The sequence below is a fragment of the Hemiscyllium ocellatum genome, chromosome 2, assembly GCF_020745735.1.
Source record: "Hemiscyllium ocellatum isolate sHemOce1 chromosome 2, sHemOce1.pat.X.cur, whole genome shotgun sequence".
Taxonomy (NCBI): domain Eukaryota; kingdom Metazoa; phylum Chordata; class Chondrichthyes; order Orectolobiformes; family Hemiscylliidae; genus Hemiscyllium; species Hemiscyllium ocellatum.
Window position 1 is genome coordinate 149,177,422 of NC_083402.1, and position 11,885 is coordinate 149,189,306.

The window sequence follows — 11,885 nt, forward strand, 5'->3', positions numbered from 1 at the left end:
TTGGTGCTGAGTGTCAGTGATCAAGAATAGCTAGGGGGTAAGTTGAAATCATTAAGCATCCGCTCGGACTTTCATGTCAGGAATTCTCAGCATTTCTATTCAGCAGATGGGAGAACGGGAAATTAAGGCAGGATTAAGCAGTAATGAGGGTGATAATGAATATCAATCCATGTAACTACATTTCTCACCCCTCACCAGTAAGAATCGTGTCTCACTGTCCAATACTTGGTTGGAAAATGGAATATTTTGTTCTCAACATTTGGAACGTCACCAAATTTTCCTAAATTTCTCATCATGTCCCATAGCTTTCAGGGTCTGGGAAGATTCTGCCTCACGTTTTTGTATCTCTTCAATCTAAGTCTACACATCTTAATAAAGTGCAACAGATACAATTCAATTACATATAATCAAGTGCATCACTATGAGTTCCTGTATTAAAGAAATAAGATTTCTATTGACAATCTGATGCTATCCCTCTTAAATAATGCACTTTTATAAGGAAATAACTCGTATTTATAGCACCTAGCATGATGTCCCAAAGCACTTACAGCTGATGAATTACTTTTCTACTGTTATGCTGCAGGAAACATAGCGACCAGACTGTGGTCTCCAAGGTCCTACTAACAGCAATGAAGTAATTACCAGAGAATTTTGTTTTGGGGTTGCTACTTGAAAATAACTACTGACCAGGCCACCAGGGAAAACTTCCAAACTCATCTCCAAAATAGTCCACAGGATCTATTACAACCAGCGAGGCAGTACTCAGGGTTTGTATTTAATGTCTTCTCTCAAAGATTGCACCAGACCTCCAACAGTAGGGCATTCCCTCAGAACGGTGCTGAAAGATCAGCTTCGATTTTGTGTTCAAATTAGACTTGAAGCAAGTAATGAAGTGAGCACCTTCTTACTCAGAGATGAGAGTGCCACTACAGAGCCACAACATACACCTTTAAAAAGCTATGATTTACATGTTAGAGTTAATACCTGAAAATGGAAATATATGCTACTAAATGATGCCCTAATGTTTTCTAAATTTCAATGGAAATATATATTTTGGAGGCAGTATTTTAGCATGGATAGAGGATTGGTTAACTAACAGAAGACGGAGAGTTGGTATAACAGTGGCATTTTCAGGATGATAACCTATAACCCATGGTGTATCACGGAGATCAGTGCTGGGGCCACAATTATCAACAATATAGATGAATCACTAAGATAACGACAGTGACTGTACTACAGCCAAGTTTTCAGATAATACAAAAATATGTGGAAAGGCAAGTTGTGCGGATGACATGAGAAAAGTGTGCAAGGAAATTTACACAGATTAGGCAAGAGGGCAAAAATTTGGCAGATGAAATGTCATATGGGGAAATATGAGATTATGTACTTTGGCATGGAGAGTAGAGGAACTGAATATTATTTAAATGGAGAAAGGCAGCAGAAAGCTATAGATGAGAGTGGATGTGGGAATCATCATGCATGAATCACAAAAGGCTAGCATCTCAGTTCAGTGGATGATAGGGAAGACAAATAATTGTTGCTGTTTATTTCAAGGGTAAGGGAGCATAAAAATAGGGAGGTTTTGCTAAAACTGTACAAGGCACTAGTTAGATAACAGCTGGAATACTGCAGACAGTTTTGGGCCCCATATCTAAGGAAAGATATTTTGGCAACGGAAGTGGTCCAGGGAGGGTTCACTAGTGCAGGAGAGAGAGACAGAGAGAGAGAGAGAGAGAGGGAGAGAGAGAGAGAGAGAACGAACCTGCACTGTTACTGCCTTTGCTGTTTGAATTCGTGTATCGCTGGACATCAGAGTGCATCTGGAAAAATTAACAAACAGTGAAATTCACAACTAATCTTGGAGGTACAGGAGTTGGGAGGTCATGTTGCAGCTGTACAGAACACTGGTTAGGCCACTGTTGGAATATTGCGTGCAATTCTGGTCTCCTTCCTCTCAGAAAGATATTGTGAAACTTGAAAGGGTTCAGAAAAGATTTACAAGGATGTTGCAAGGGTTGGAGGACCTGAGCTACAGGGAGAAGCTGAACAGGCTGGGGCTGTTTTCCCTAGAGTGTCGGAGGCTGAGGGGCGACCTTATAGAGGTTTACAAAATTATGAGGGACATGGATAGGATAAATATGCAAAGTCTTTTCCCTGGGGTTGGGGAGTCCAGAACTAGATGGCATAGGTTTAGGGTGAGGGGGAAAGATATAAAAGAGACCTAAGGGGCAACTGTTTCACGCAGAGGGTGGTACGTGTATGGAATGAGCTGCCAGAGGATGTGGTGGAGGCTGGTTCAATTGCAATATTTAAGAGGCATTTGGATGGATATATGAATAGGAAGGGTTTGGAGGAATATGGGTCGGGTGCTGGCAGGTGGAACTAGGTTGGGTTGGATATCTGGTCAGCATGGACGGGTTGGACTGAAGGGTCTGTTTCCATGCTGTACATCTCTATGGCTCTATGACTCTATGATTCTAGACTGCTATCACGTATGGAAGGAATGTCATATTGAGAGGCTGAGGAGGTTGGCCCTGTACTCATCGGAATGTAGAAGAATGCGAGGTGACATTATTGAAATATACAATATTCTAACAGGTCTTAATAGGGTAGATTTGGGAAGGTTGTTTCTCATTGTGTGAGAACTCAGGACCCGAGGGCTTAATCTCAGAATAGGGAGTCATGCATTTAAAACAGACCATAAGGAGGAATTTATTCTCTTCGAGAATAGTGAATCTTTGGAATCCTATACGCAGAGAGCTCTAAAAACTAGATTGTTAAATTTATTCCAAGCTGTGATAGATTTTTAATCAGGAAGGGAATCAAGGGTTATAGATGAAAGGCAAAAAGTGGAGTTGGGGATGATCAGATCAGCCATGATCACATTGAATGGTGGAGCAGGCTTGATGGGCTGAATGGCCTACTTCTGCTCCTATTCCTTATTTTGTTACGAGCTTGCAAAACTGTGAAAATATAACTGCATATTTTGTGCTTCCCGAACAATAAAATTGCCATTAAATGTGCTAGAAAGCAAACCACCTGCAGCAGAATAACAATAAAATCAGTGCAGCTGAACATACAACCTTTGTAACTGCTCTAATTTCAGGTATCAAACATCACATGTATGTTTGCAGCTTGTAATTACTAGCACAATATACATGTAATGCTGCTCTTAAACATTAAGAAGCAACCATCAAGTTCAAATTACCAGGCAGCTGCTACAGATTACAGTGAGATCTTTGGCTGAGATTTGGATCTAAATAACAATGCAGATTTGCATATAATTGTAAATTAACATTAATGACTGGAAGTTGCCAATATGTGATAGTATGCAAAAGAGAGAGAAGGCTCTCAAAAAATTTATGATCTTGTCACTCAAACATTGAAGAATTTCTGTTGTTCCATGTGATTTTTCTTCAGAATGGAAGCTATTCTCTTTCAAAGAAATTAAACAAAGACCAAATTATAAAACTACAGGAGCAGTGTTAGAGGAACTTACTTTGTACTGTTCCTCCTCCTAAGTGTGAGACAATCCAGGGCTCATTTGGAACGGCTTGCCAGTCTGTCACCAGAGGCTAAGTACTGAAGGGTGTCACACTGCATTAAGCAGGCTGACCAGGATACTTTCTGAGTCTCACTATCTGCAAATGTTAAAAATCACATAACATTATGTGATAGTTATAGTCCAACAGGTTTAATTGGAAGCTCTAGCTTTCAGAGCACTGCTCCTTCATCAGGTGGTTGTGAAGTATAAGATTGTAAGACACAGAATTTATAGCAAAAAGTTTACAGTGTGATGTAACTGAAATCATATATTGAAAAAGACTTGGACTGTTTGTTAAGTCTTTCACCTTTTATAATGACCACGTTGGTTTCAGTTCTTTCATATGTCAATTGAAAACTTTTTTAAAAGTTACATTCTCAAGTGAACTTTAAAAATTGATGTCATGTTGGCCCAGGTAATGTATTGAAGGTGTGAGCTTCCCTGTGTGGGATGTCTGTGCCACAATGGTCAGACTGATTCTAACGTAGAAAATGGATTTGCAGAATCTAACTTGGATTCATGCAGTTTTTGAGCAAAGTAAAATGTAATTCTGCAAGTACAGATTTACCCCACAAATGTATATCTGTATGTGTGCATGTGGGTGTGGGCGTGTGTGTGGGGGGAGGCAGGTGGGTGGGGTTATGGATGTCTGTGAAAGAGTGTGTGTGTGAGTTTTAGTGTAAAGGGGTATAAGTCTGTGAACAAGTAACTACAAAACAGTGAGCCTAACATCAGACTTGTGTTAGCTTGGCTAACACCTCACAGAAGTGTTAGCTTGGCTCTGCATGCTAACACCAGATAGTCTAAGCTAGCATGGAGACGGTGTTAGAAACTTTTACCAGCATAGACTCTGGTACAATGGTGGAGTCATGTCCAGATTTGAAACCTGACCCCCTGCACTTAGCCCAACAATTGATCTTTGCCAGTGCAAAACAATTACAACCTGCTTCCAGGTTGTCCAGTCAGTTTCAGCTGGAGGGAAGATGACACACAGTTCTGTCAGAGATCACAGCAGACTTTATAAAATGATTTGGAGATGCCGGTGTTGGACTGGGGTGTACAAAGTTAAAAATCACACAACACCAGGTTATAGTCCAACAGGTTTAATTGGAAGCTAGTGTGCTTCCAATTAAACCTGTTGGACTATAAACTGGTGTTGTGTGATTTTTGACTTTATAAAAGTTCACCAACACTCCAAATTATAATGAAATTCTAATGAAGCAATGAAATTGAGTTCTAGTGGGACCTGGTATGGGCTGTGCTGTAATAAATTTTATAACGGACACTTCCAATAAACAATGGAAAGAGCTTTCATAACATCAATCTGTGTTTGAGCCTAGTCCATCTGAAACAAACAATAGGTCACTGCAAGGCAGGGAGCGGATACTGATGAGGAATGATCAGCCATGGTCATATTGAATGGCGGTGCAGGCTCGAAGGGCTGAATGGCCTACTCCTGCACCTATTGTCTATTGTCTATTGTCTATAACATTGCACCACACCACACTTCTCCCAAAAACCAACTTGTTGTTTTCACACACACACATGCTCCTCCATTTGCTCTGACTTCAGTTAGTGACCATCATGTTATTTTTACATTTTATTGAAAAAATATTCATTCTTTTTAAAACTGACATCCTTTTCTTGGAGTGTTTCTGTAAAATTATAACAAAATATTGATTTATTTTCAAAATGCATTTCTGGGTTTTTTTTAATATACTTTTTTCATGTTATTTGTAATAGTTAGTAGCAGCCCTTCAAGGGAATTTGTTTTTTTTTAAAATAAGTCAGTGTGTTTGGCTTAATTTATCACCTGGTGGACTGGATTATAATGTTGTGAAAGTTGTTGATAAACCTGAATGTCTCATCATTAGAAACGATGAAGCATTACCTAAATTTAATTTTGTATACTAAGTATTTAAATCCTTCATGCATTCTTGTGAAAACAGGCAATAAGAAACCAGTAAATTGGTGTCATGTGAGAATCGGAGGACACTAATTTACGGTTCCTAGTTCCATTTCTCCATGCCCCTCCATTTTTCTTGTACTCCTGCAGCCTTTTTTTATTACTTCACATAATACCCAGTTCCTTTTCAAAGGCCTTTACTAAATTAGTCTGGACCATACTGTCAGGCAGAGCACTCCCATCACTGCTACCAAATACCGTAAATTAGTGTCCTCCGATTCTCACATGACACCAATTTACTCAATTTCCTTCATGCATTCCTGTGAAAACAGGCAATAAGAAACCAGTAAGTTGCCATTCAGAATTAATTTTAAAATGCAATGAAAATGTGGGTAAAAGCAGTCTTTTTAATTTGTTTGACATTCTTAGAAGCAAAAGGCTAAAGAGGCATTTTAATAATTTTTGTGCATTTGAATTTTCACCCAGTCTGCTTTTCCAAAATAAAGTATAAACACTTTAACATGGATGTGTTGCTATTTTGCAGGCATAAGAGTGAAAAGCCCTGGTGCCTAAATATCAGAAAGTGAGCTATTTTCAAAGCAGGAACTTGACAATGAACCATTTTGCTATATGGACATATTCAAACTCCCTGGACAGATAACAGCAGCCCACATGTTATGGAATACTCAAGCTATTGGTGGCATTTGCACTGTATCAGAAGTAGCAGTTTAATTTTCAGATCTCAGGGTAGGAAAGCACATGATCAATTGTCATCATTTCACACTAGTTTAGACTACCTACAGTGTGGAAACAGGCCCTTCAGCCCAACCAGTCCACACTGACCCTCCAAAGAGTAACCCAACCAGACCCATTTCCCTCTGACTAATGTACCTGACGCTATGGGCAATTTAGCATGGCCAATTCACCTGACCTGCATATCTTTGAACTGTGGGAGGAAACCCACACAGACAATGTGCAAACTCCATACAAACAGACACCTGAGGCTGGAATCAAACCTGGGACCCTACTGCTGTGAGGCAGCAGTGCTAACCACTGAGCCACCATGCCACCCTCCACTTACAACATATCATAAATAATTAGACTACAAGTTGCCAAGTTAGTTAACTTCTGAGCATTGTGAACAAATATTTGAAGTTGTTGGGTTTTTTTCCGTTTTCTCGATGTTCCAGATATCAAAGGTGCTTATGCTGCTTCCCTTTGACCCAGACATCCTTTGTCATATTTTCTGCCTGAGTTTTCTTAACAAGAGCAACAGATGAGATGCGCTGTGGGATATGAAATTGAGGGACAGAATGCCCATTTTATTATTGGAAGTTTGCAAGTAGATGTTTTGTTTCTGTTCAAATGACATGAATCCCATATTTGATCAGATTATATAATGGTTATAGCACAGAAGGCCCATCACATCCATGCCAGCTGCTGTGGAAGTGTAACTCACCTAGTTCCATTTCTCCATGCCCCTCCATTTTTCTTGTACTCCTGCAGCCTTTTTTTATTACTTCACATAATACCCAGTTCCTTTTCAAAGGCCTTTACTAAATTAGTCTGGACCATACTGTCAGGCAGAGCACTCCCATCACTGCTACCAAATACCGTAAATTAGTGTCCTCCGATTCTCAACCATCAGACACTGGTTTCCCTATTTACTCTGTCCAGATCTCTCATTAGTTTGAACACCTCTATCAATTTTTTTGACACAGACATCTCACACAGGGAAGCTCACTCCTTCAATCCATGATCTGGGCCAACATGACACCAATTTTTTTTTTGTAAATATATTTATTAGTAATTCTTTTTAACTTTACAAACATAAAATTATTGAAAAAAAAAATCAATCACAAATATCAGTTTAAAAGAAAGAAAAAAAACACAAATTACAATCCAACTACTATCTACTAACTACTAATCTACTCTATAATACAAAGTAAACCCTAACACTGTGCAAAGCAACACCAGAAAAAGATAAAAAAGCAACAAAAAAAAGCACAAAATACAGAACAGCTATGCTCGGCGCAAGGCTCCCAAACAAAGGAACGGGAGCATTGTATACATACCTGTATTAACTTGGGAGACCCCCTCCAGGGCCCAGGTCTTGACAAATCTAACCATCCTGGTTAAACAAACGCCCTAGTTAAGATAACTGATGAATCTATATCCAAATAACTCAAGTATAGTTGCCATGTCTTATAAAAATGGTCTGTTGTGTGGTGCACCATGTTTATGAAAAAGTCCAAGGGAATGTGCTCCATAATTAATGTCTGCCATCCCAACAAGCCCGGTGGGTTCTCAGACACCCAATTCATCAGAATATTCTTCCGTGCACAGTGTGCAAGAATATTAAATAGTTTCTTCCCATGCCCGTCTAAAGATGGCAAATTCGGTAGACCTACGAAGAGAGATATTGGGTCTACTTTGACTTCAGTCCTCAATACCCTCCCTATCTGTCCCAACACAGTGCTCCAATAAACACAGAGCCTGTGGCATGTCCAGAAGCAATGGGTAAGAGTACCTACACTTCAAAGTTTGGGAGAAGATTTGTAGCTCGGGTGCTCATTGTTGTGGTTCTGTTTGCCGAGCTGTGAGTTTTTGTTACAAACGTTTCGTCCCCTGTCTCAGTGACATCCTCAGTGCTTGGGAGCCTCCTGTGAAGCGCTTCTGTTATGTTTCCTCCGGCATTTATAGTGATTTGTACCTGCCGCTTCCGGTTGTCAGTTGTTGTCCGCTGCAGTGGCCGGTATATTGGGTCCAGATCGATGTGTTTGTTGATATCAACAAACACATCGACCTGGACCCAATATACCGGCCACTGCAGCGGACAGCAGGAACTGACAACTGGAAGCGGCAGGTACAAATCACTATAAATGCCGGAGGAAACATAACAGAAGCGCTTCACAGGAGGCTCCCAAGCACTGAGGATGTCACTGAGACAGGGGACGAAACGTTTGTAACAAAACTCCCAGCTCAGCGAACAGAACCACAACAGTACCTACACTTATTTTACATTTGGGGCACACTGACGATGCCCCTTTTTTAAACTTCGCCAGACGGTCTGGTGCCAGGTGAGCCCTGTGCAGAACTTTTAACTGCATAGCGCATGTCCTGTTACAGATTGAGATCTTTCGAGTATTCTCCCATAGTTCTCCCATGTTTCAGAAAAGATCTCCTCTCCCACCTCTTGCTCCCAGACCTCACATAACCGGTTAATATCCTGCCAGGCCCTGCCACCCAGCAGACGATAGAGGGCACTAACCGAAAGGGTGCTTGTGGAGTGTAGCAGCAGCCTCTCTGTATCGGGCTTATAGGGCTTAGTGAGAAGCATAGTCTTCTTCTGGGTGAAATCCCTAAGCTGAAAAAAACAGAAAAGATCTCTGCTGGGCAATCTGTATCTGTGGCTCAGTTGCTCAAAAGACATCATAACCTCCCCCTCAAACAAGTCTCCCAAACTAGAAACTCTTCTCGCTGAGTCCATCATCCCTGGTTGGAACCCTGGCATGCCAACTATAGGTGTAAGTGGGTGAAGTCTTGGATAAACAACCCTCACTCTGATGCATCGCCCTCCATGCCTTGACTGTACTAATAACTATGGGGTTCCGGCAGTGATCCATAACTGTCCTCATCTTATCTTATGAGGTTAATAAGAGGGCACTTTTGCCTGGGAGGCCTCAATATCCAGCCATATTGAGTTTGGATCGTTACCTACCCAATCACAGACAAAGGACAGCAGGGAACTCAATTGATACCTCTTGATGTCTGGGAAATCAACTCCTCCCCCTCCTTGAGGCAACTGCAATTTAGTAAGTTTGATAAGGGGCCACCCACGATGCCAGACAAAGGAACCAAACCACCCCATAAGCTTCCACATTGTTGACCTGGGAAACATTATAGGGAGCATACGCATAAGCAATGAAGAAGAACATTCATCTTAATGAGAGATATTCAGCCCAGGCATGAAATTGGAAGAGCCTCCCATCTCTGGAGATCTCGCTTAATATTGCCGAGCAAATGAGCAAAGTTAGTCCAAAATAACAGATGAAACATGAGGGATAATAAAAACGCCTAGGTACCGGAACTCTGCCCATGACCACTTAAAACGGAACTTAGAGCCACCTTCAACTTCTGGCATGTCCTTAAGGTTCGCCAAAGGTATAGCCTCTGATTTTGCAAAGTTAATCTTATTTCCTGATATAGCCCCAAATGAATTGATACATTGTATCAAATGGGGTACGGAGATGATCAGGTTTGATAAAAACAGAAGGACATCACCCACATACAATGTAATATTGTGTGCCTTCGATCCCACTTCCGGAGTGATTATGTGGACATTCTGACAAATGGCCTCTGCCAGCGGCTCTATCACCAACGTAAACAACAACGGTGAGATGGGGCAGCCTTGCCGACTACCCCTATCAATTGTAAAATTCCCAGACTTCACCCCGTTGATGAAGACCGCGGCCAGAGGGTGGCGATATGAAACCTCCACCCACCTAGCAAAGACCCCACCCAACCCAAACTGTTCTAAGACATAAAAAAGATACGGCCATTCCACCCGGTCAAATGTTTTCTCTGCATCTAAGGAAATCACCAACCCCTGAATCAATCGTTGCTGACAAGCTTAGACCACATTCAGCAACCTTCTAATATTATTACAGGACCTACGACCCCTTGTAAAGCCTGTCTGGTCCTCTTTAATAATATGGGGCAACACCCTTTCCAATCTCAGTGCAAGGATCTTGGACAGAATCTTGAAGTCTGAATTTAATAGAGAGATGGGCCTGTATGAGGCACAATCCTCAGGAACCTTCCGCTTCTTAAGAATTAAGGAAATATTAGCTTCTCTCAAAGATGGTGGTAGGCGTTGAAGCATATAGGAGTGATTGTACATCTCCAATATTGGCCCTGACAGAATCCCTATAAACTCCTTATAAAACTCACCCGGAAGACCACCAAGGCCAGGCGCTTTCCCACTCTGAAGTTGCCTAGCTGTCTCCTGTATTTCCTGAACTGTCAAGGGGGCATTAAGGAGAGGGGTCTGTTCCAAGGTTACCCCTGTGAGGTCCAGGTTCTTAAAAAAGCTCTCCATTTTAGCCATCCTGTCTTCGCAACCTTCAGACTGACGCAATTCAGAGTAAAAGCTCCGAAAAGCCTCATTAATCTTTTTAGCATCGTATGTAAGGACCCCGGTGCTGTCTCTGATTGCAGTAATGGATTGGGGAGCACGCTTTTTCCTAGTCAGATATGCTAAATACTTCCCTGGCCTATCCCCATACTCGAACAGCCTCTGTCTAGCAAAAGCAAGGTCTTTCTTTGCGTTTTGTGTCAGTATTGAATTCAAGGCAGCTCGAAGGGCTGTGATCCACTGCAGCTTAGTCACCAAAGGCCACACAAAATGTGCTGCCTCCGCGGCTTTCAACCGCATCTCAAGTAGATGCTGCTGTTCCTCCTTCTGTCATTTCCAACTAGCCGAATAGAAAATAGCTAATCTCCTAACAAAGGCCTTAGCAGTCTCCCATAGCATAGATGGACTACTAGCCGTGCCTGAGTTGATAGTCAAGAATTCCTGAAACTCTTTCAAAAAGTATTCAACAAATTTGGAATCCTTAAGGAGAAAGGGGTCCAAACTCCAGTGTCGCAAACCTAACTCTTCACTCTTGACCTTAACCTCCAAGTATACTGCCGCATGATCAGGGATAGCTATATTCCCAATTTTACAACTCATAATTGAATCCAGAAGGGCTGAGGGAGCCAGAAAGAGGTCAATCCTTGTGTGATATTTATGTGGCTTTGAAAAAAAGGTGAAGTCCCTGCCAGTAGGGTGAAGACATCTCCAAATATCCATCAGCCCCAACTCCTCGCATAAGTCAGCCACCTGCTTGGCCTGCGAGGAAATAGTTGGGGACCCACAAGGCATCCTGTGCACTGTCGGATCGAAAAGACAATTAAAATCCCCTCCCCTATAATAATGTGCCGTGTTCCAAAAACACTCAACTTAGAGACAGCACTAATCAAAAATTTGAGGGGATATGCCGGAGGACAGTAGATGTTTAAAATGCCATATTCCCCCTCCATGTAACAGAGCTTTAAGTATCACAAACCATCCCTGCTCATCTTTCACCTGCTCTAATAATGTGAATGGAAGATTTTTCTGGATAAGTACCGCCATTCCCCTACTTTTAGTAGTAACAAATGAAAAGAATACCCGATCATAACCCCCCTGTTGTAATTTCAGGTGTTCCCCATCATTAAGATGTCAACCCTTTCCCTCTTAAAGCTAGAAGTACTTTTTTCCTTTTAATAGGCGAATGACTTCCCTTAATGTTCCAGGTGCACCATTTAATAAGACACTTAGCCATATCCCCTTTCAGGCACCCTTGAGACACCAATTGTTAAAGTTCACTTGAGAATGTAACTTTTAAA